This window comes from Triturus cristatus, chromosome 1_1, assembly GCF_964204655.1.
Source record: "Triturus cristatus chromosome 1_1, aTriCri1.1, whole genome shotgun sequence".
NCBI lineage: Eukaryota > Metazoa > Chordata > Amphibia > Caudata > Salamandridae > Triturus > Triturus cristatus.
In genome coordinates, this window is record NC_140579.1 from 866,318,720 (window position 1) to 866,340,888 (window position 22,169).

A 22,169-nucleotide genomic window follows, 5' to 3' on the forward strand; every position below is an offset into this window, starting at 1 on the left:
TCTTGCCATCCAATCACTGCATCATCTACAGGCAGACATGAAAAAGGAGGGAGATGCCCCTGTGTAGGACGAGCTTCATAGTATTTTTCCTGGCTCCCTAAATAGGTGACCAGCTATTCCCATCATTGCTTTCAGTTGCCATTTTTGTACTACTATTGTTTGGTTTCCCTGCAAATGGTGACTTCCTGCTAGAAAAAACCCAGTCCTCAAATGATGTAGTATGCAATTAGCTAGGAGATTAATTGCAGACTACAGAAACACACAAATGCTCGAATAATGTGACTGTCATGACATATGAGAAAAATTATGTAGTTGAAAGTTCAACTAGAGGAGAGAATTTTAATATCGGTAAATGCAAAGTCAATGTGCGTCATAATATATGCATGCATAACAATATCAATACCAGTAATTATGATATCAATGTATGCCATAATATATATAAGCATTACAATGTCAATACCAGTAAATACAATACTGTGTCAGTGTAAGGATTTTTTAGTAATGACAGGAAAAATGGCGCTCGAGCTAATTACGCGTATGTTGGCAAAGCTACGTGTATGTACGGCGATACCAGGTCGGGGGAAAAAACACCTTAAAACCCCCGTAGTAATGCGAGTCCAGAAACCCACAAAAATAGACTGAGCAACAAAGTCCCGGGCACACGTAGTTAGGGTTAGAGTATGGTCATGGAATTTCCAGTGTCAAGTAACAAAATCTGTGGTCCACACCAGAATGATGAGTTGAAATAAATGTAATTAATGTAACACGAAAAAGCAACCAGCCGACACTTGTTTCATCACCTATGGGAGTGATCCTGTGACTTCTTCAGGGCTGGTGGGGGGATACAAAAAAAACCAAATGAGCAAAGGGATAATAGGGAATCTCAAATGTAGTGGATGCTAGGATGATCAGCCAGTCATGTAGAAGTACATTATCACATATTAACGTGAAAACCGTAAGTGCGTAGTGACGTTGTGTCTTAGTGCAAGTTAAGAAAACAATAAAACTAGTGACTACGTGGAATGTGAGATGACTTAAAAACATCAAAATAACAGCGACAGAAAACAGGGGGGAGAAAGAAACAAGAGAAAAAGTGACATGATCCTGACACTTAGTGCGGGATGTAATGGCAGTGACAACCAGTTCGATCTCCATATTTGCGACAGACGGAGTACATATAAAAAGACTTGAAATAAAGCATTTCTGTACTGGCGTGATAATAATCATGTGAATGAAAGTAAAGGCTAGGTGGCTGATCTGTAATTGAGAAAAATCTTTTAGCTGAGAACAAAAGTTAAAGCTGGGTTGTACATCCTAGTGTTAGTAAGACAATTGTAAATGGCACTGAGCGGAATCTCAAGGATGGGAGTCATTCTAACTGAACGTGGGGAAAGTAAAATGTGAATAAGACAAGGAGATTTAAAAAAAACACTATGAATGTAAAAATCAAAGGTCAGGACTTGTAACAGTATAATGTATTAACGGTGGAGGTACCTGAAATTGTTGCGAGTTTCAAAGGAATGGGCTGGCAGGGAAGAGGGAAAAGGAGAGAAGCAAGTATGAGTATATGTAAAAGGTGGGGCAAAGAAACTGCAGAAAGGACATGGTCAAACAAATTGCCACAATGGAATTTTAACTGAGTAGTGAGAGCAATAATTAGCGAACTCACCCGCAAGCTGGTGATAATTCCAACCCGGCCGGGTGTCCAGAAATGAAAGAATGAGGAAGGTAACAGGATTCGCTATTAGTGTCACCAAGCTGAAACGAAGATTGAGGGGGCGTTAAGGAAATGAGTCAGGAAGGGGGAAGTGTGACGGAGGGTATAAGCGGAGGGAAAAAGCGGGGGGCTTACCCGAGTAAGCGATGGTGATTCTTAGAACTCCGTTAGTGTATTTGAGGAGCTGAAAAGCAACGGGTGCAATGATAAGCAAATTCGATCGAGAAGAGAAGTGGAGTAAGGCAGCGGGGTAAAAGGGGAGGTAAAGCCGGGTTGAGCTTACCCGTGTAGCAGCATTGAAGAGCGGTCCAGTGTATGGCGTGAAGAAGGTGGGTGAGCACGAACACGAAGGACTGGGGAAGAGGAAAAATGCCCATCAATCGGGGTCAACCAAAATACAAGAGCGGGACGAGAATGCTTGCTGAAGACAAACGCCCCATGGACTTACCCTGAGTAGTAGGTGGAGGACGGAGTAACACTGATGCCGAGTCGCTGTCCGGATGCGGAAGCGATCGGAAACCAGTCGTGTGCTTTTATGGTGGTCATGTGACAAGAAAGACTAGAACGCTGCCGGTGGAGGCGTGTGAAAATGGAAGTGGAGAATGTCAAGGAAGCCATGCGAAGGAATGAGTCGGTTAGACTGTACTAGAAAAACTGAGAGATGTAAATGTGGTCACTGGTAGGATATTTAGAGTAACAAGCCGTAAGGCATGTGAAATTAGTGATAAAATAGACATACATGGTGAAAAAGTGGGTGAGACGGGGGCAAAAAGTATTGGAGAATAAAATCTTGCTGCAAAGGGGGACAAGGACAAAACAATGAGACAGCTTCAGTAGGTGGTGGATAAAAATGACGGTGATGATAAGAAATGAAAATAAGCAATATGGCCAGTGTATAAAGACAAATGTGATGGTGCACGAGCCACCACCTCACCTAGCTGCCAGGACCTCTCCAACCCCCTTCCCTCTCTTCCTCCCAAACCTCCTTCATCCCTATGACTCCCCACACCCCTCCCCTCTCCCTCCGCCCCACCGCCCCGCTCCTCTTCTATCGCCCCCTAATTTTGTCCTTAATTCCTATCCGTCTCGCAACGCTAACAAAGACAACTCCCCTTCCACCCCTGGTGCACCAACTCCTGCTCTCATCCAACACCCTTCCCCACCTCTGAACCCTATACCCCTACTCCCCTCCCGCTCCCCCACCTCTCCCTGCCTTCAACCGCCAAGTGCACCTCCTCCTGTCTCCATCGAGTCACCCAACATGCCGTGCTCTACCTTACTCTCACTTGAAAATAAGCTAGGCTCTCTAATCACCTCCATCTCCCAACTTGAAGCTACCATTTTAGCTTTTTAAGCTCCAAGATCTCAACTTTTCCATGCACCTCAATTCCTTTGGAAAACACTCGCCCTCCCACGAGATGCACCTCGCCCCCACACCCCATAATAGCCAAGCATAGCCTGTCATCTGCAAATTCTCAGAAGCACTCGAATGCCTCCCTTCTTCCACTTTCACTTCCCAGTAACCCTGCTATCTACACCATTCCGACCATCTCCTCTGTCAGAACCACTCGTCCACCTAAACCCTCCAGAGCACCCTCATACAGGTACAATATCCCCATCACCCCTCATAGCCCAAGTGCCCCCGTCACCAAAACAGTCGCGACAGAGCTGCGCTGTATGCTCCACAACTGCAGATCTGCAATAAAACACAAACTTGAAATCTCCGATACCATCAACTTGCACAATATTGAAATGCTCTTCCTCACTGAGACCTGGTTCAACGATACCTCTCACTCTATGTTTGATCTCCTTGTACCCACAGGTTATTCTATACTTAGAAATGACAGAATTGACAAAGTTGGGGGAGGTGTTGCAGTCATCTTTAGAAACTCCCTTCAACTTAAGGCTCTTCCCAACAGCTCCTTCCACACTTTTGAATGCCTATCTCTTGAGCTTCAATTGCACCACCGCTCACCTCTCAGATTCCATGTTATCTACCACCCGCCTGGAAGCAGCCCTTCGTTTATGGAGGAACTCACGGACTGCATCAGCGGCCAATACTCGCAAAGTGACAATCAGATCTTCGTGGGTGACTTCAATGTCCACTGGGGCTCGCCTCAAGACACCTATGCGAACTTACTGGCCACCTTCCTCTCTGCAAACGATCTTATCCAACACTGCACTGAAACAACACACTCTAAGGGCTCAACCCTGGACCTTGTCATTTCTAAAGCAGGCTTGCTGACCATCGCTACCCCTATTCATGTAGACTGGTCTGACCACCTCCTCATCCCATTCTCTCTTCAGCTATCACACTCTATAACTCTCGGCCAGCCTAAGAGGGCTACTTCCTGGTTCCGTGACACTAAAAATATTGACCTCAGTACCCTCTGTGATTCTGCTTTGCTATCACTTCCAAGGCTAGACCCGGACCTAGATGTTAACGAACTCACCTCCCAATGCCTCACAGTCCTTGCAGTCGAAATCAATAATGTCGCTCCTCTCCAAAGCAAAAAGAAAAGGCCCACTCCCTCTGCACCTTGGTTCAACAAATCCCTCTATGAAGAAAGGAAGTACCTAAGAGTCCTTGAGAAACAATGGAGACAAGCGCCCTCCACCGAAAATCTGGCCACGTTTCGTTCAGCAAGATCCAAGTACCACAAGCACATCTTCCTTGGAAAAGCGTCGCACTTCAAATCCCTCCTTGACTCAGCCAAAAATAGACCCAAAAAACTATTCGACCTCATCAAGAACCCAAACAGCTCTCCCCAACCTCCAAATTGAAGGATTCCACAAAGAAAGCAGTGGAATTCGCTATATTCTTTGATGAAAAGATGAAATCACTTGTAGATCAGGTCATTCATCCTACCCCTACAGAGGAGCGCAAATCCTTAACCATTTGGCAAAACTTTGACCCCATCTCTGATGATGCCCTCTTTAAATGCATCCTCGATACAAAGCCCTCTAACCATTCTCTTGACCCCATCCCTAGTGCCATTGCCATTGACTTCTATACCCATTCCCTCTCTTATTGGACCACTCTGGTCAACCTCTCCCTCAGTCAAGGCTCCCTTCCTGTTTCCTTCAAAACTGGGCAGGTCACCCCTCTGCTTAAATAACCCACCGCTGATGCGAACGACCCTAACAACTACCGTCCCATCACTAACCTACCCTTTCTTGCGAAAATCACAGAAAAATGTGTAGCGCAACAACTCTCTCGCCATATCAAGGACAATGATCTTCTGGACAACTCCAGTCCGGCTTCATTCAAAACTGCAGCACTGAAACAGCCCTGCTGCTAGTGATTGATGACGCACTGCGGATAATCGATTCAGGGGAGTCTTGTCTTCTAATTCTTCTTGACCTTTCTGCAGCCTTTGACACTGTCAATCATAATACTCTCCTTAACACTCTGCAACAGAGAATGGGCATGGAGGGCACTGTGCTCAAATGGTTTGCCTCCTTCCTCTCTGATAGATCCCAAATGATCAAAATAGCGAACAGTCTTTCATCTCCTTTAGCGGTCGGTCAAGGTGTCCCTCAAGGCTCTATACTTGCACCCACACTGTTCAATCTCTACTTAGAACCGTTGGGAAATCTCCTGAGTAAATCCGTGATCCACTATCATCTATATGCGGACGACACTCAAATCTACCTTAAGGTGTCCTCCACTCACGATCTCTCCCTCCTAAGCTCTACTCTCGACTCCATTCAAAACTGGATGTTAACTCATCAACTGGTCCTGAATCCCTCCAAAACTGAATTCCTCCTCCTCTCCTCCTCACTTTCTCCTCCCCCAGTGCAATCTTGGATGGATCAGATTAATCTACTGAACAATAAACCCATCATTGTCGAGAGCGCTAAATCCCTTGGCGTCATACTCGACAAAAAACTCAATCTACTCTCCCACATCGATTCCATTGCAAAGTCTGCTCGATACCAACTGCGCCTTCTTTGGGGGATTCGTCGCTTCTTCCCGGAGCACGACCTTAAAACCCTGGTCCAATCACTGGTTCTCTCCAGATTGGACTACTGCAATTCTCTTCTTACTGGCCTCCCCAAATCCCACCTGTCCCCCCTGAAGTCTGTTCTCCATTCAGCAGCTCGCTTCATACATGGGGCCAAAAGAAGCGACCACATCACACCCATTTTATCCACCCTCCGTTGGCTTCCCATAGAGGCAAGATCTATCTACAAGACTGCCTGTCTCACCCACAAAGCCTTGCACTCATCCTCCCCTCGCTACCTGGCGGATAAACTGAAACTCTCTGGTGGCTCCAGACCATCACGGAATGCAGAAAATGTATTGCTTGAACCTCCCACTTTCAAGAAGGAAAGATCGATGGCCCAATCCTTTTCAGGCAACGCGGTGAGAATTTGGAACTCACTTCCGCCTCAGCTCCGGACCACCACCTCTTCCCAGGCCTTCAAAACTGACCTCAAATCTCTCCTCCTTCAAAGACACTTCCAAATTTAATTCACGCCCTATATTTTCTGAAGGAAGTCCTTCCATTATAGGAAATTCTGTTCTCCATGCCTATAGAAGTGCCTTCCCAGTGTGTTTTGTGTTTTGAGTGTCTGCCATATATTGCAGTATTATACTTTTACTTGTATTTTGATCGCTTTTATAACATGCACACATGTCACTTTCTCCTTTTGTAACGTATCGTATGCTACCTCTTGTATTTTGTTTGCTTTTGATACATGCACTACGGCCACCACTGCCTCATGTAACGTAACTTCTGTTTTAGTGTTCTGAGTGTCGGCCATTTATTGCAATTTTTTTCCTTTTACCTCTACGTGTACTTTGTATGCTCTTGTAACCTGCACACATCACTTTTTCCGTTTCTAACGTATCGTTTGCTACCTCTTGTATTTTGTTTGCCCTTGATACTTGCACAATTGTCACTATTGCCTCATGTAACGTACCGTTTGATTTTGTAACATGCTCACTTGTATTTTTGCTCCTTATGTATCATTACTGCTGCTATTGTGAAGCGCTCTGACACCTTCGGGTAAAGTCCGCGCTATATTAAAATGCATTAAATAAAATAAAATAAAATAAAATAAGTACACAATAGAAAAAGAAAGGGCCAGCACGATAGGTATGCGAAGGACAGGACATAATAGAAGCTGTGCCCACGAAGAGAACCCCCAAGGAATGATATATCTTGGTGAAACCTAAGGAAAGTCCTGGAGTAACGTGGTAAGGGTAAAGAGGGTACATGAGTGTGTGTACTTGTGCCAGACATCTTTATGGAGATTAATAAAAACAGTAATGATTATTGCAAGATTGCTGTTACGGGAACAAGATAGGAGAAATGCTGTGAACAAATTATAGGCCTGTACAAGGCGACCGTTCATGCAAAACAACATATACAGCATGACATGGTAATCTATCAATCACTTAACAAAAGCACGATTGTACTGTGCGCAACAGAAATGTTGTATTTTTATGCAATCAATTAAACAAACAAGTAAGGGAGACACAGTGAAGACCACTGGAATGGCTCTAACCAGGTCAGGTAAGCAGTATTCATACTATTCATAATTTGCATCTGACCAGAAAACAGATCACACAGTCTGAAATGTTCAATCTCCCAGGAAGTAGTGCAGTTCATGATCGGTGTTTAATCTGTGTTGGACCGTCTGTAAGCGCATAATCCAGGTGGCTTCCGAACGTCTAAGTCTTAGCTCTCTATTGCCACCTCTTGCACTGACGGTGGCCACGTCGAAGCCAAAGAAGGAGAAGCGTTTCTTGGTACTTTGGGTTGAGCAGCTCATAACGTGTGTCGCCATAAGATATCTACTGTCCTGATTCAAAAGTGCTCTAACATGTTCCCCAATGAGGTCTTTCAACGGTCTGATGGTGCTGCCGATGTACCACCGTTTACATGTGCACTCAAGAATGTAGACCACAAAACGTGTATTGCAGTTGATGTTGTTTCTGATTGTGTACCTCATCTTGTTATTGGCAGTAAATGTCTTAACTCCATTCTGGGCTATTCTACAGATACCGATGTATGTTTATGACAAATATATGCATAATAATGAGAATGTAGGTAAATGTGATATCAATGACCACCATGTTGTATGCACATGTAATAACAAACTTGTATCATTGTTGTCGAATTCACCCGAGATTGCTTCCCCATCAATCCCAAGTCAGAGATACATGTTAATACAGGCCCTGCAACCTAAACTCATGCCTACCGATTGATAGGTCACTGGTGGGGTTACTCTTAGCCCTAAGACAAACACATGAACAGGGAAAACCCAGATCGATCACACAGATATGCAGTTATACCATGACAGGTAAATTCAAATTAGAGCTACACAGTCGCATTAAGTGCAGTATGAGATCATGGGTGCACAAAAGCACACGGTGCTTAAAAGCAATTCGGGGTAGGAGTGCAAGAAAACTATGCAGGGAGATAGCTCGAAAGCAGAACACCCATGGAGTGATACACAAAAAAAGAAACAAGAGTAAAAAGTTCTTAAGTAAATTCATTGTTTTAATTAGCGTCTTACGAAAACTGTTGTGGTGGAACAACAACACAATGCATAACAAAATAGGAGTTAAGAACAACCTTTTTAATATTTTCAAATGTAGTATAATAACTACAGATGTCACTAAACATATGTTTATGTACACCAAGGCATACCAAACAACAACATACAACATCCCCTGTCTGTCCACATGCCTCACACAACCTAATTATATAAAACACTCTTGTAACTTATTTTTACTACCCCCATCTCAAATCGGGAAGGACTGCACATTTCTTTTATTTATTTATTTATTTATTTATTTATTTATTTATTGTTACAATTTATAAAGCGCGAACAAATGCCCGTAGGCGTCTCGGCGCTGGAAACAATGCATGAGGTACCCACAGGGGCTGGTCGGCAGCTATTATTGACCGAAAAGCCAGGTCTTTACTTTTCTGCGAAATTGCATCAAGGACGAGCTTTCTCTGATGGCTACTGGCAGAGAATTCCACAATCTGGGAGCAGCCACAAGGAAGCGCCTATCGCCCCACGTGACTGTTTTGGTTCGCGGTACCGACAAAAGATTGAGATTGTTGGATCGAAGAGATCTAGAGGGTGAGTGGGGCCTGAGATGGGCTTTCAGAAAATGCGGGCCATGATTATGCAGTGCTTTGTATGTTATACAAAGGGTTTTAAATTTGATCCTGTTCCTGATCTTAAGCCAGTGGAGATCTTTTATAGTCTCCGAGATTGGCATAAATTTCGGGATTCCCGACAGGAGACGGGCTGCAGCATTCTGGACTGTCTGTAGTTTATTAGTCACTCTGGCCTGAGCATTGATTTTAAATGTACATGGTTAGCCAAACATATGATGGAAATACACTACAACTGATCAGTTTATATTTTTAACTCAATTATAAGTAGACTTGTAATAACTAAACAGAAGCTGGTTGATATAAAAAAAAAAAACACATCTAAAATGGGGTTCGGCATGACCCTTTTCAATGTCTTACATCACACAGCTCAATCAAATGAAACAACCATGTACCCCAAATAGATAGTACCACAACCAACTGATTGCTATGATACTTGTTTAAATTTTACATCTAAAAGCAAGGGCAGGATACGCACCCATATAACAGACATTATACTAATGTAGGAAACCAAGGTGTATGCACAATAAATATATGATGTGTACCCTACAAGAACCCCAAGACCTGAAAGTACACCAACAATTCATCACCTGGGTAACAACATAAAACAAAGAAAGACACACCATACTCTTTTTGCCGCACACACATTATCCCCTTTATTACCACTCACAGTCCCATCAGCACACATGGGAAAATGACTGAATCACATCTCACACAATGGCCCACTTAGGAAACTGAAAAAACTGATTACTATAAGTAAAAATTAGAAAGGCTCAATCACATACAGAATACATTATCATCAACACCCTACACCATAATAACAGACGCAAAGGTTGTAAATTGAAGAGTGTAATATCACAGTCCACAACATATATATTAGATCTAATGAGGCTGCCTCTGTCCTTGCCTCCCAACATTCTACATTGGTTCCTCCTCACAGTCTCTATCCACGTGGAGAAGATGGTAACCTGGGCACCCATATATTGGGACAGGATGTATTTTTAAGACCTAGGCGGTGTGACAGATGTCACAGAACCTGGGTATTCTGGAGAGGAAGGTTTTGGGGCATGATGAGGTCTTGGGGGCTTTGTGAGGTTGTGGCATGTGGAGAAATTGAGGGAGATGGAGGTATAGGGGCAGGTAGAGCAATTGGGGGAATTCGAGGTATTGAGGCAGGTAGATGAATTGGTGGAAGCTGGAAGCATGGGGTCAGGTGCAAAAATTAGGGCAGGTGTCCAAGAACCACCTGTGCCTAAGGCACCACTACTGCAGGCAGGATCTCTGTGTGGCAGACAAGGCTGAGAGAATGTCCTCTAGGATGTCAGTGATTTTATCCAATTGCTTACTAACATCCTGGATGACATCCAACAATGCTATCTACCCCACAGAACCCACAGTTTCCTCTGACCCCAGTGATGGCAGGATGGGAGCAAGGTGCCTGGGGTGAATGAGACCACAGTCCATTTTTGAATTGGGTACTGACTTGGTTAGTGGTGTTGGAGGCTATAGGAGTGGATGTCGACAGCTCAGAAGGGTCTGCTACTACCAGAAGGGGCTGGCCCACTTCAGAGCCTTAAGACTCTTGATGGAGATGTGGGATCCTATCCAGCACTATCACTCTAAGTGCCACTGGGTCTTCTATTTGTTCATTGTTGAACTCCCAGTGGCCATTTGGGCTCCTGAAGGCCCATTCCAAGTGTCTAGACAAGATTGGAGGAGCCCTCCTCTACTTTCCTGAAAAACTTTGCAAGATTGGGGTGCTCTTTTTCACAATATTGCCCTGTAAAGTAAAGGTGGGCGGAGCTGGCGTAGTGCCTCTGTGCATAGCTCCACGGGGTTTGATAAAAAAAACTCTGTGGAGCTCCGCTCCACTCCCTCCCTGCCTCCCCTCAAATGCTTTAAAAATAATAAAAAGAAGGCACTTACCTGTGTTTCTGCTGCCTCCCCTGCCTGGCCGCTCTCCTTCCTGCTCCTTGCCACCTCTCATCCTTCTTCATTGAAAAAAACACTGCGTTGTGCATTTTGCGCATGCGCACTCTCAAGACATACAACATAGTGTTTTTTTAATAAAAAAGGATGCAAGAGGAGCAGGTTTTTTAGCACCTGATGTTTGTCTCATGCTGTAAAATCAGCACAAATGGCATCACGCGCAGGGCTTGAGGGCACTGCTTCTTTCTGCCGCTTGAGTAGAACTTCTACTTGAGCAGCAGCTTCCTCAACGTGAACGGAAGGTTTGTCAACATGAGTGGAAGCGACAATTCGCGAACGCCAGTGTTAAAAAATCTCACTGGAAAGTAGTCTAGCATTGGATTTTCCTCGCTCATGGTCGCCAACTTACCATTTTTCAGAAACTCTTCTGCAAACTCCGCAAACGGAGCGGACTTCATCCTTGTCAGGGGAAACCCCAACAGCCACTAAATAAACCTGTTCTTAACCTTCTGGTAGTTTTGTGTTGGACCTGGCCCCCTCTCTGCAGGGTCACTCCCAATTTCTTTGCCTTCCCCCTCCTATTTTGCTGAAATTCATTTTTGTTTGCTTTAGGGCTCTATGCATGTTACCATTGCTAACCAGTGCTAACATGTTAGTGCTCACTCCTGTAAACATGTTAATATTGGATTACACCCAACTGGCATATATATAATTTCCTTGTAAGTTCCTGGTAAAGTGGTATAGCATAAAGCCTGTACTGGTAAATTAGATGCTACTAGTGAGACTTCACCACTCATTGTGCCACCCACATAAGTAGCCTTTTTAAACATGTCTCAGGAGTGCCATTGCAGCATTATTGGGCAGTTTTATACTAACATTTCACACTGCCAAAATAAAGTTTTTGCCATACCTACACCGTCATTTGTAATACATATAAGTCACCCCAAGGCCATGCCCTAAACAGCCTATAGGGCAGTGTGTGTTGTATTTGAAAATGTAGACATGCACTTTTAAGTTTTACATGTCCTGGTAGTGAAAAACTCCTACATTTGTTTTTTTCACAATTGCAAGGCCCACCTCTCCCTTAGGATAACATTGGGTTACCTTATTACATTTAATAAGTGCTAAGTTTTGTTTGGGAGCAGGTGGGAATATCATGTTTGGTATCTGAAGAGTAGAAATTAAAAACCCTCTTTAATAATAAAGTCAGATTTTAAGTCACAATTCTAAAAATGCCACTTTTAGAAAGTTGCCATTTTCTTGTCCTAATCATTTGGCACCTGCAGGCTTTTTCTTGGGTCACATGACAAAGTGTAGTTGGCAGTTCGCCTTTGTGTATTGCTCCTAGACAGTCACATAATAGAGAGTGAAGGTGTTAGCAGGATGGGACATCCTGACTTGATGAGGGGGCAAAGCTGTCTCCTGTTACATTTGCACTTCAAAGACACTGCCTCAGCACACACGTGAAGAACTTCACACTAGCCTCTTGTGACTGGATCAGTGACAGAACATCGAAAACACAAATATCGTGTGGACAGAATATAGTGTCAAAAATATCGAAGACAAGAATATTTAGTAGGTAAGTGCAGATAGGTAAGTATAAATTTACTATTATTAATTTCATATCTATGTCCCTTGATGGTATATGTATTGTCACGGCATATATGCAGAATTTTATATAGTAAAACTTTACTTACCCATAGAAAATGGCTTACTCTTTATTCTTGTCCTCGATATTTTTGACACAATATTCTGTCCCACACTATTTGTGTTTCCACATTTTTTTCCAAATGCCTTTTGACTGCAGACAGACCGGAACCAGGGCAAGGATGCAGGATATTACTCAGACCCTCTCGGCAGTGCACTCCTGGACCAGTGAATACTACAGAAGAAGGACTGCCCTGCTGCCAGAGGACTGCAAGCTGCTTGAGGCCTGTACTACTGTCTGAGAAGGAAGACTGGACCTGCACCCTTCATCCCAGGTTACCTCAATGACTTAAATGTCTAGCTAGCTGGCTTCTTGTTCTAAGCTACAGGGACACAACAAGCTCCAGAGGTCTCCATGCAACTGCCCACCTGACATGTACCTGCCTGACACTGTAACTGGACTTGTCTGAGCCCTGCTTCCTCTGCTGGAATAAGTTTGTGATCCCTAAGACGTGTGAGGCAGGGTCTATTTTTATCATATAGTACCCAAGGCCCGTTCTGCCCACACCTGAAGTATTAGACCCTTATCCTTGCCCTGCCAGCCTAATTTGTAGTCCGTGTTAAATTGAGCAGAGGGTCTGGTTTTACTGTATACCAAATGCCCTGGGCCATCCTTGTCACTCAGCCAGTATGAACCCCTACGTAGGCCCAGCCAGCCTAATCTGTAGGCCTTTGTTAAATTGACCAGAGTTCTGCACCCATTTTTCTGAATAGCAGGCTCTACGCCTGTCTGACTAAAAATCACAGCCAGCTTCTCTCTGCGAGGCCTCCTGCTCCAAACTATAGAGCCCCCACCCTACCCATGTGCGCAGAGTTCACTGGCGCAAAGTTCACTGTCTCTCTCTATCCTGTCGGAATTTAGCCCACCACATCCTGGGTACATCTGGCTATGTGAATAGAGAAGTTCCCACCACAAGAATATCAGACCATGGTGATGGATGTGGCAACCAAGACATTGCTATATATTTTATTCCTTACGTTACATATTTTCTGCTTGCCCTATGCAATTTACGACGAGCGCTTGGCCTGAGAATATAACCTGTCACCTAGTCTATGTTCCACATTTAGTAGGATAGACACGACACTTCTGATATGTGTGCGAACCGTGGTGTAACTGGCGTGAGATGACGTTGCTGTAGGCACTTCTCACTGTCTTAAAAGGCAAATAAGGACAACTCACAGACTTCTCGTCGGACTACCCCACCCGTCTGTTGGTAGATGACAGGTGGGTGTGGGTACTCCCCAAGAGCTCTTGTTTTTTGTTTTTAAGATACAATTTAACTTGCCAATATATTTGCTGTATATGCTATGTATGCTATTTTGTCTCTAAATTGGTGTTTTCTTATTGAGAGTTTAATACTTATATTATAATTACAAGGCTGCTTTCTTTTAGGTTTAAACGTGAGTATTCTCAGCATTTTAGATAAAATGTGTTTTGCATTTTAAGGACATTTTCCTTGATTTAAATTGTTTTTCATAGTGCATTTATAAATGTGTCTTTGAGGTTTGTATTCTGCACATGTTATAATTTCATTTTCTGAAGTGTCTCTCTTCAAACGATTTCAATGCTTTATGAGTCCTGTTGAGAATTTGGCAAAAGTGCCTTCTGATTCACATGACTCTCAGTGAATGTGAGGTCACTATATTTTGTATTTTGTATTTTAAATGCTCTTTTCTTGAAGCTGCGCCTTCTAAATAAATCTGTTAAACCTTTTGGCTTAGTTTCCATGACTCACATATTTGTTTCCTTCATTTTAGTGTGAGCGTTCCTGCACACCCAGCCTCAAGTTAAGGTGCCCCCTGGCCCCCAAAACGCTCCCTGTAACATGTGCTCCTCCTAGAAGAAAATTAGAAATCCTGACGTTTTGGGTTCTTCACAACCACAAACTGGACCATTCGCACCAAGATATTGGCACCTGTGCCGACTACCAAATTCGAAGCTGACTCTTCATGCTACAGCGACCACCACTAGCAACAGCCGGCAGCACAAGTTCTGCACTTCGTGCTACAGTTTTAACATCCCAGTGCATACGTACCTTAAATGTTTGAAATGGCGTATCTCCAGTTCTACTGAGTTGATCTTTGTCGTTCTAGTATCAAATTATGTATTACATTTTACTCTATTTTTCTAAATTGGTGTGGGAGTTTTTCTTCTGTTATGTTTTCACTTTGTTACTGTTTGTGTGCTGCGTAAATAGTTTCCACATTGCCTCTAAGTTAAACCTGACTGCTTTTCTGCCAAGTTACCAAAGTTTTTGGCAAAGGTTTATTTAGTGACATTTGTTGTTAACCCTAACAAGGATGGTGGCTGTTGCATGAGAAGGGCCTACACCCACCCTGAAGCAACAACCCAATTTCTCACAATTCACCCAAAAGCAGTTAAGCTTAACATAGAGGCAATGTGTAAAGTATTTATGCAGCATTTGAACAGTGACAACGTGATAACACATCACAAGAAAAATCTCAAACCAATTTAGAAGAGTAGAGTAAAGTTAAACAAAAAAATAACATAAAAACAAACAAAATGCAATCAGTAGAACTGTAGCTAATGCTTGGGAACTAACACCAAAGAAATATCTCTTTTAGAGGACAAGACGGCTTTGCCAAGGCGGAGACATGGTTGGTTAACTCTTTGTAACTATAAGTTATCCCCTCAAGGCTATTTAGCAGCCACTTACAGCATCCAGAGAAAGGAGCAATTTAAAAAAAAAACAGGCTAGGGATAATGCCAGTATTAGAGCACTATCCGCCATGGCTATGAAAAGACTATGAGGAACAATATAGGCTTTGCAGTAAAACACCTGAGGACATCAGTCACACACTGTGCCTCTGCAAAGCCTCCATAGATGAACACCAGAAAATACTATGCAAGGAGTTAATCAAGAGAGGAATAAGAATCTTCCACCCTAACACTCACCTGTGCACTGGTAACATTCTTCAGGAGTGTGGAGTAAAAGACCAAGGCCATAGAACCAAGGAAGCAGCAGGAAATGAACTGTGAAGAAGGCCAAAGACTTCAAAGCACTTTAGGTAACTCTTCTCCCTTAGTGGAGCCATGCAAAGTTAGAGCTTGTAAAACCCCTTTGGACTAACCTTTTTACTAACTTTATCAATCTGGCGTCTATTTTTGCACCTGGACATATTAAGGGGTCGATTCTGATCTCGATAGAAAGGCCTCGGAATCGGATTCATAATTGCATGAACCGATCTAGAGCCCTTGTTCCTGATCAATCGTCCCCCAGTCCGAACAATGCGACTATCTCGTCCACAACCACTGAATCGTTTCCGAACCTAATCCTGTCAGCTTGACTCGTTCCCAGCCAAAACGTGCCACGCAATGAATTAGGCTTCCGAACGAGGAGTTTTTATAGACATAACAAAGTTATAGTTATAGTTATATATAGCATGCTCCCATTATGAAGTTTACGAGTATATATATATATATATATTCACAGAAAAAAACCATAGGTTTCAGGCACGTTATAGTTAGGAATTAGCATTTAAAAAACCTCAGAAATTCACTGACAAACCATAGGTTTCAGGGGTGTTATAGTTAGCTGGACTTTTCACTTGTACAAAACCATTGAAATTCCCCCGTTATAGTTAGTTCAGCTAACTATAACTCGCGCGCCCGCAATGCACTGCTGATGACGTCACATATTACATCAATCATGACATGGTCAGTGGCATTACTCATGACATCACCGATGACATCATCCTTGTGATAGAGTGGCGGTCGCGCGAGTTATAGTTATCTGACCTAACTATAACGGGGGAATTTCATTGGTTTTTCACGAGTGAAATGCCCAGCTAACTATAACATGTGTGAAACCTATGGTTTTTTAAGTGAATTTGCAAGGTTTTTAAATGCTAATTCCTAACTATAACGTGTGTGAAACCTTTGGTTTTTTCAGTGAATTTGCACGTTTTTTTAAATGCTAATTTATGTATTTTTTTTTTTTTTAACGTTTTTTCACCGCTTCGCGCACCGCGCGCCCACGTTACGTAGTTCGCAGAATTTTTCCGTTTCTACCCTGTGCGTACGCTACGCGCACTCCGCGATTTTTCGTAAAAAAATTTAAATACATTTTTGCCCTTGGGGGTCCTTCTGGGACCCCCTGACCAAGGCTAGGGGGTCAGGAACTGTCCAGCCTGCCCCCTTATCACGTTATCCACCTTTGTTTTTCACACCCTCAGACTGCAAGAGACAAAATGGCGGCCGACACTTCCTGGTTTCGACCGATTCGAATGTTTACTAAGATCTAACAACCAATCAGAATCGCGCTCGCGCACGGCAGCGTGCGCGTACGGTAAGCTTACGGTACGCGCTCGGAGCGCGCCTATAGATATATATATATTGATTTAAATGATATTTTCTCAGGAAATACTGAACAGATTTACACCAGACCTGCAAAAGGCACATCCCTGACCTGAGGACTACCTCTCTGCCAAATTTCACGTAATTCTGTTCAGCCGTTCGGGCTGCAGCTTGGACTAAAGGTCCTATGGAAAAATGCATGGGGAAAACGCGTTTTGGGAGCCCCCCTTTTTCTCAGCTCCCGCTTGACGAATCCCCCCGAGACTTTCAGGGAAGGAGCGGAGCGGAGCGCCCCACCTATTTTGAAAATTTTGCGAGGATTCGTCAATCGGCGCCAAAGTTATTCAAAATAGAATGTTGCGGATTTCCTATGGAAACACGGTCCTAACTATAACTATCTACTGTCGACCGCCAGTAGATAATATATATATATATATATATATATATATATGCATATATTATCTACTGGCGGTCACCAGTAGATAGTTATAGTTAGGACTGAGTTCCCATAGGAAATCTGAAAATTCTATTTTGAATAACTTTGGCGCCGGTTGACTTATCTTCGTGACATTTTCAAAACTAATGGGGCGCCCCGCTCAGCTCCTACCCTGAAAGTCTCGGGGTGATTCGTCAAGCGGGGGCTGAGAAAAAGGGGGGTCCCAAAACGCGTTTTCCCCATGCATTTTCCCATAGGACCTTTAGTCGAAGGTACAGCCCGAGCAGCTGAACAGAATTACTTGAAATTTGGCAAAGAGGTAGTCCTCAGGTCAGGCATGTGCCTTTTGCTTAAATGGTGTAAATCCGTTCAGTAGTTCCTGAGAAAATCAAAAGCAAAATCACATATATATCTGGGCGGAGCCTAACCACACATCTCATCGTGAGATCTGATTGGTTGTCAGCACTTCATCCAAGAAGTGTTGGCAGCCATCTTGGGACCAATATACATGATAGCACCTCATTAAAAAGCATTGCAGTTAATAGAAGGTTTTAAGACTTTAGTTACATTATAAATCATTTGTTGATGGTACCATACTCATTTTAGGAATTGTGGTGTGTTCTAAGGTGATTTTACCATGTGAAAAAGCCTTCTGCTGTGATATCATGAATCATGTTTGAGAGAAAACTATTTTCTCATGCTTTTCCCACAGAGGTTTGGAAGGTGATCTATAAGCTAACTGAGAGCATATTTTCTGTAAATTCACATTATCTTTCTCAGTCATGTGAGAATGAAGTCTGACATTCTCAGTAAAACATGGACATCCAACAAGGGCAGAGACTGTCAGTTGATTCCTTTGTGTTCTACTGCAGCTTCCCAGAGTGTTCTAAAGAACAACTAGAGCGCTAACAGTCCTACTTATGACAAACGTATGGCACACCTGAAGCCATCTTGGTTGGAATAAAGTGGTAATTCTTAAAGCATTTAATTTAAAAAGGAACAAAATGAGGGGGTTCATTTTGCCATAGAAAGTATGATTAGTTCTGCAGAAAGAAAAATTAGGGCACATTTTGAGTGACTTCTCAAATCCTCTTCTATTTCATTAAAAAATTCTGACATGCAGACTGAAACATGCACTTTCAATACCAGCAGCAGACTTCCCTTGTGAGCAGTAGCTTTACTACAGTGATCTAATAAGCAACTAGAGTGCTAACATTCTGAATTTATGGCATATTTGTGACACATCTGAATGCCTTCTTGATGGAATCGAAGTAAAAAACTGAAAGTATTTCCTACTGAGGAGACTGTAGTAAATGAGGAAATTAGGAAACATCATAACAAATAAGTCTCCCAAAATGGCCACCAGAGACAAAAGAGCCCAAATGTAGCCCAAATATCACCCAGATGTAGCCCAAGTATAGCCCAATGACAGAATGTCCCAGAGTGTTCTAACGAACAACTAGAGCGCTAACAGTCTTACTTATGACAAAAGTATGGCACACCTGAAGCCATCTTGAATGGAATAAAGTGGTAACACTTAAAACATTTAATTTACAAAGGAACACAATGAGGGGGTTCATTTTGCCATAGAAATTATGATTAGTGCTGCAGAAAGAAAAATTAGGGCACATTTTGACTTCTCAAATCCTCTTCTATGTCATAAAAAAATTCTGACATGCAGACTGAAACATGCTCTTTGAATACCAGCAGCAGACTTCCCTGGTGAGCAGTAGCTTTTCTACAGTGATCTTGCTGGAGCGGGTAAAATAAAAATATTTGGTATACCCAATCCATTTATATATGTTTATATTAAAATGACTAAACGATAAATTTAATGATTAAAACAGTGTGCTGTGATAAACTAACCAACCTTATTAATCAAGAGAATATATGTGGGAACGCATTTGCATGGCTAAATTAATAGGTGAACTAAGACTGTACGCATATTAAAAATTATATGTTTAGTTTAAGCAATGTTTATGTGATTTGCGCCTAAATAAACCTGCATTTAACGGCTTTAATTGTCGCATATGGCTAGATAAATGCATACACATAAGGGTATTAGCAAGGGAATAACATTATTTTATTCATTTCCATGTATTAATTACGTTTTGTGTTTCTTCACCTTAAGTTGACTTTTTCGGCCTGCTAAAAGATGGCCGCCAAATGAATCCACACTAAAGTACATGACTTCATGCAATTGACAGCAGAGGAAGGCGTCTACACTGACTACGTAGCAACCTCTCCTTGAACCCCTGTACCAGGTCCATGAAGACTACTCTGGGCGAGAAGCCAATGTCCCTGAACATGGAAGAAATGTTGCTAGTTTGGAACCAAAAAGCCACCTTTTCCACAATAGACTGATACATTCCTGACCTGGGAACGATTTTCCCATACGCCTGGTTGAATACATTATCCGAATGTGAACATTAAATATGTTGCTTAAATTCTTGGGACGGGGCTGAATTCAGCCAATGAGATGACTAGAAATTATGAAATGTTTCGTTTATATACAAAATTTCAGTATAAATATTAGTAGTCCAGAGAGGGAAAATACCGGTTACCACCCTATGATCTTGAGATGCACCCTGATCTATGCTACTCACGATGCTGACAGCAGAGGACGGGACGCTAGACTCTTTGATAATTTTCTGAGGACCTGATTCTGACTTAGAGAACGACAATTAGCCAGAATAGGTAATTATGTCTCAAGATTCTATTGCTCTTGTTAGGACTTTGATTTACAAATTTAATTAGATAAAGAATTGAGTGTTTGAAGAACTGTGTCGGTGGTTATTTCTTGAAATGTATATTTTATTAGCATAATAAATTGAAGTGTTTATCATCACCTCCCTAGTCAACTAAATGATCCAATTGGCCTACTGATGGAGGAAATGTCAGGATAAAATTAAATAGATGTGGTCTCCTCCATCCAAGGGAAATAAAGCTGTAGTTCGGAAGGGAATTTGAAGACCCAATCTTCCCTGTAGGCACGGATAGATTGATATGAATGAATGTTGGTGTTATGGGCCCCACCAGCGTGTGATGTGTGTATGTGCGTGTGACTGTGAAATCATTCCGTCCGTGGAAGTAGAAGGAGATTTTGTGTTCTGAACTGCACCAGTTTTCTTGGTAGCAAGATGATGGTTTTTATTGTCTAGGATTGATGAGTTGTATATATATATATAGTTACCAGTATCCTGGGTAGCTAGAGATGAGTTTTGTTGTTCTGGTTGATGATTTTGGCATGTATATATAGCTTATTGATTATCAAGTGATGTTGATATATGTATTAACACTATATGTTGAAGTCGTATTGAGTTCTATGTAGTCTGTACGGCTTCTGGGATGTAAGAAGTCAGTGACAATTCCATAGTAGGACAGAGGTAAGCGCTGTTCTCGGGAAAGACGGGATTGTGGTTGCCCGTAGGTACACGGGGAAACGCGTAAAAAAATTTAAGTTGCGCGTCGCATTGTCTGGGTTCGATTCGGTGACATCACTGTATGTCGCCATTAGAGACAATTTCTGTGTGAGAAAAGTGTATATGATAGCAAGGAGTTATTTGTGAAATTTCAGTCTAAAGTACCAGGAAACCAATAGGTATGCCGATAACGCTTTTTATTGAAAAGGTAGCAGGTGTTCTCTGAGCTTGTAAGAAGGACAGAGTAGAGGTAAGCGCTGCTTTGTTAACGAATGTTATAATTCTGTAGTAGGACAGACTGTACGCTGTTCTCGGGAAAGCAGGATTCTGTGTGAATGAACATTACTTCTTTGTGTGAAAGTGCGTGAATGAAATAGCATTTGAATTGATTGCGAAACTCTGGTGTTATTTCTCAGGAGCATTACGTTTCCAACTATGTGTTTTAATTCCGGAGAGAACAGTTAATTAATGCGTGGTAGAAGGTTGAAGTAGAGGGATGTGCTACTTTGCCAACGGACGTAATAATTCTGTAGTAGGGCAGAGGTAAGCGCTGCTCTCTGGAATACAGGATTCTTGTGGGAAAGGTCTTTTGCTATTCTGTGGTTAGCGGAGCAGACAATGGAGATGTTTGTACGTTGTAGCTAACCAGTATTGTAAATTTGAAACAAAGTCTACCGAGTAGTTTGTAAAGGAGGGGTAGACTGAGGACAGGAGTCAGGAGTAAAAAAACGCTGCAGCGACTGTAGACGTTAGAAGGACCGCGCTGGGATTGGACAGCTAGGCAGTGACGTAGATGCTCCAGGATTGGTGCGTTAGTGTGAGTCGCGCAGGGATTGGAAGTTGTGACAGTGACGTAGACGCGCCAGGATTGGTGCGTCAGTAAGAGTCGCGCTACTATTGGATTAAAAATCATACCGAGGTATAGAAGACTAAAAGAGTTCACGGAAGACGGGAAAATGTATTACCATTCACCCGAGAGAAAGAAAAAGTCTGTGTTTAGTAAATTGAAAAATGTATTTGTAAAAGACAAGAAAATTGTGACGAGGGAAGGACAGTTACTTCCTCCGGCAAAGACCCCTGCATCCTTTATGGTTGCAAAATATGGGTATCATACCTGTATCTGGTTAGACAATTGGGCAAAGTATACAAAGGAAGACGGAGTTCTAGCGTTTCCGGAGGATGGGTCTTTCAATTTGGCCATATTAAGGAACTTGCGGGAAAGGATGATGAGTTTAGATCCGCGACCTAGGCCTACGCAGTTTGAGGCATTGACAGAGTGGGAAGATGAGATGCATGAGCGAGAAAAACGGAGAAATGGATCCAGGTACCGGTACATGTTCGGGCGGCCGAGCGAACGAGAAACCCATAGCGATAGAATGAGGAGGTGGCGAGATGCCAGTATGACAGAAGGATTATTTCCACTTAGAACGGAAGGAGAAAGTGGAGGAAGAAAATGTCTAGAAAAAAGAAATCATGTAGAAACCCGGAGGTATGG

At 42.7% G+C, this 22,169-nt stretch overlaps 1 long non-coding RNA gene across 2 annotated transcripts; it reads right to left on the reverse strand.

Annotated features, from left to right (window-relative positions):
• Positions 1 to 450: 450 nt before the first annotated feature.
• Positions 451 to 2,216, reverse strand: LOC146871209 (uncharacterized). Of its 2 annotated transcripts, XR_014959523.1 has the most exons (6): positions 2,166 to 2,216; positions 2,001 to 2,070; positions 1,853 to 1,901; positions 1,670 to 1,758; positions 1,495 to 1,525; positions 451 to 831 (listed from the first exon to the last, which is right to left on the reverse strand). It is a non-coding gene; the product is annotated as an uncharacterized LOC146871209 (long non-coding RNA). The 2 variants fall into 2 exon arrangements; XR_014959522.1 differs by lacking the exon at positions 2,166 to 2,216 and having other exon boundaries at positions 2,001 to 2,088.
• Between the last annotated feature and the right edge of the window lie 19,953 nt (positions 2,217 to 22,169).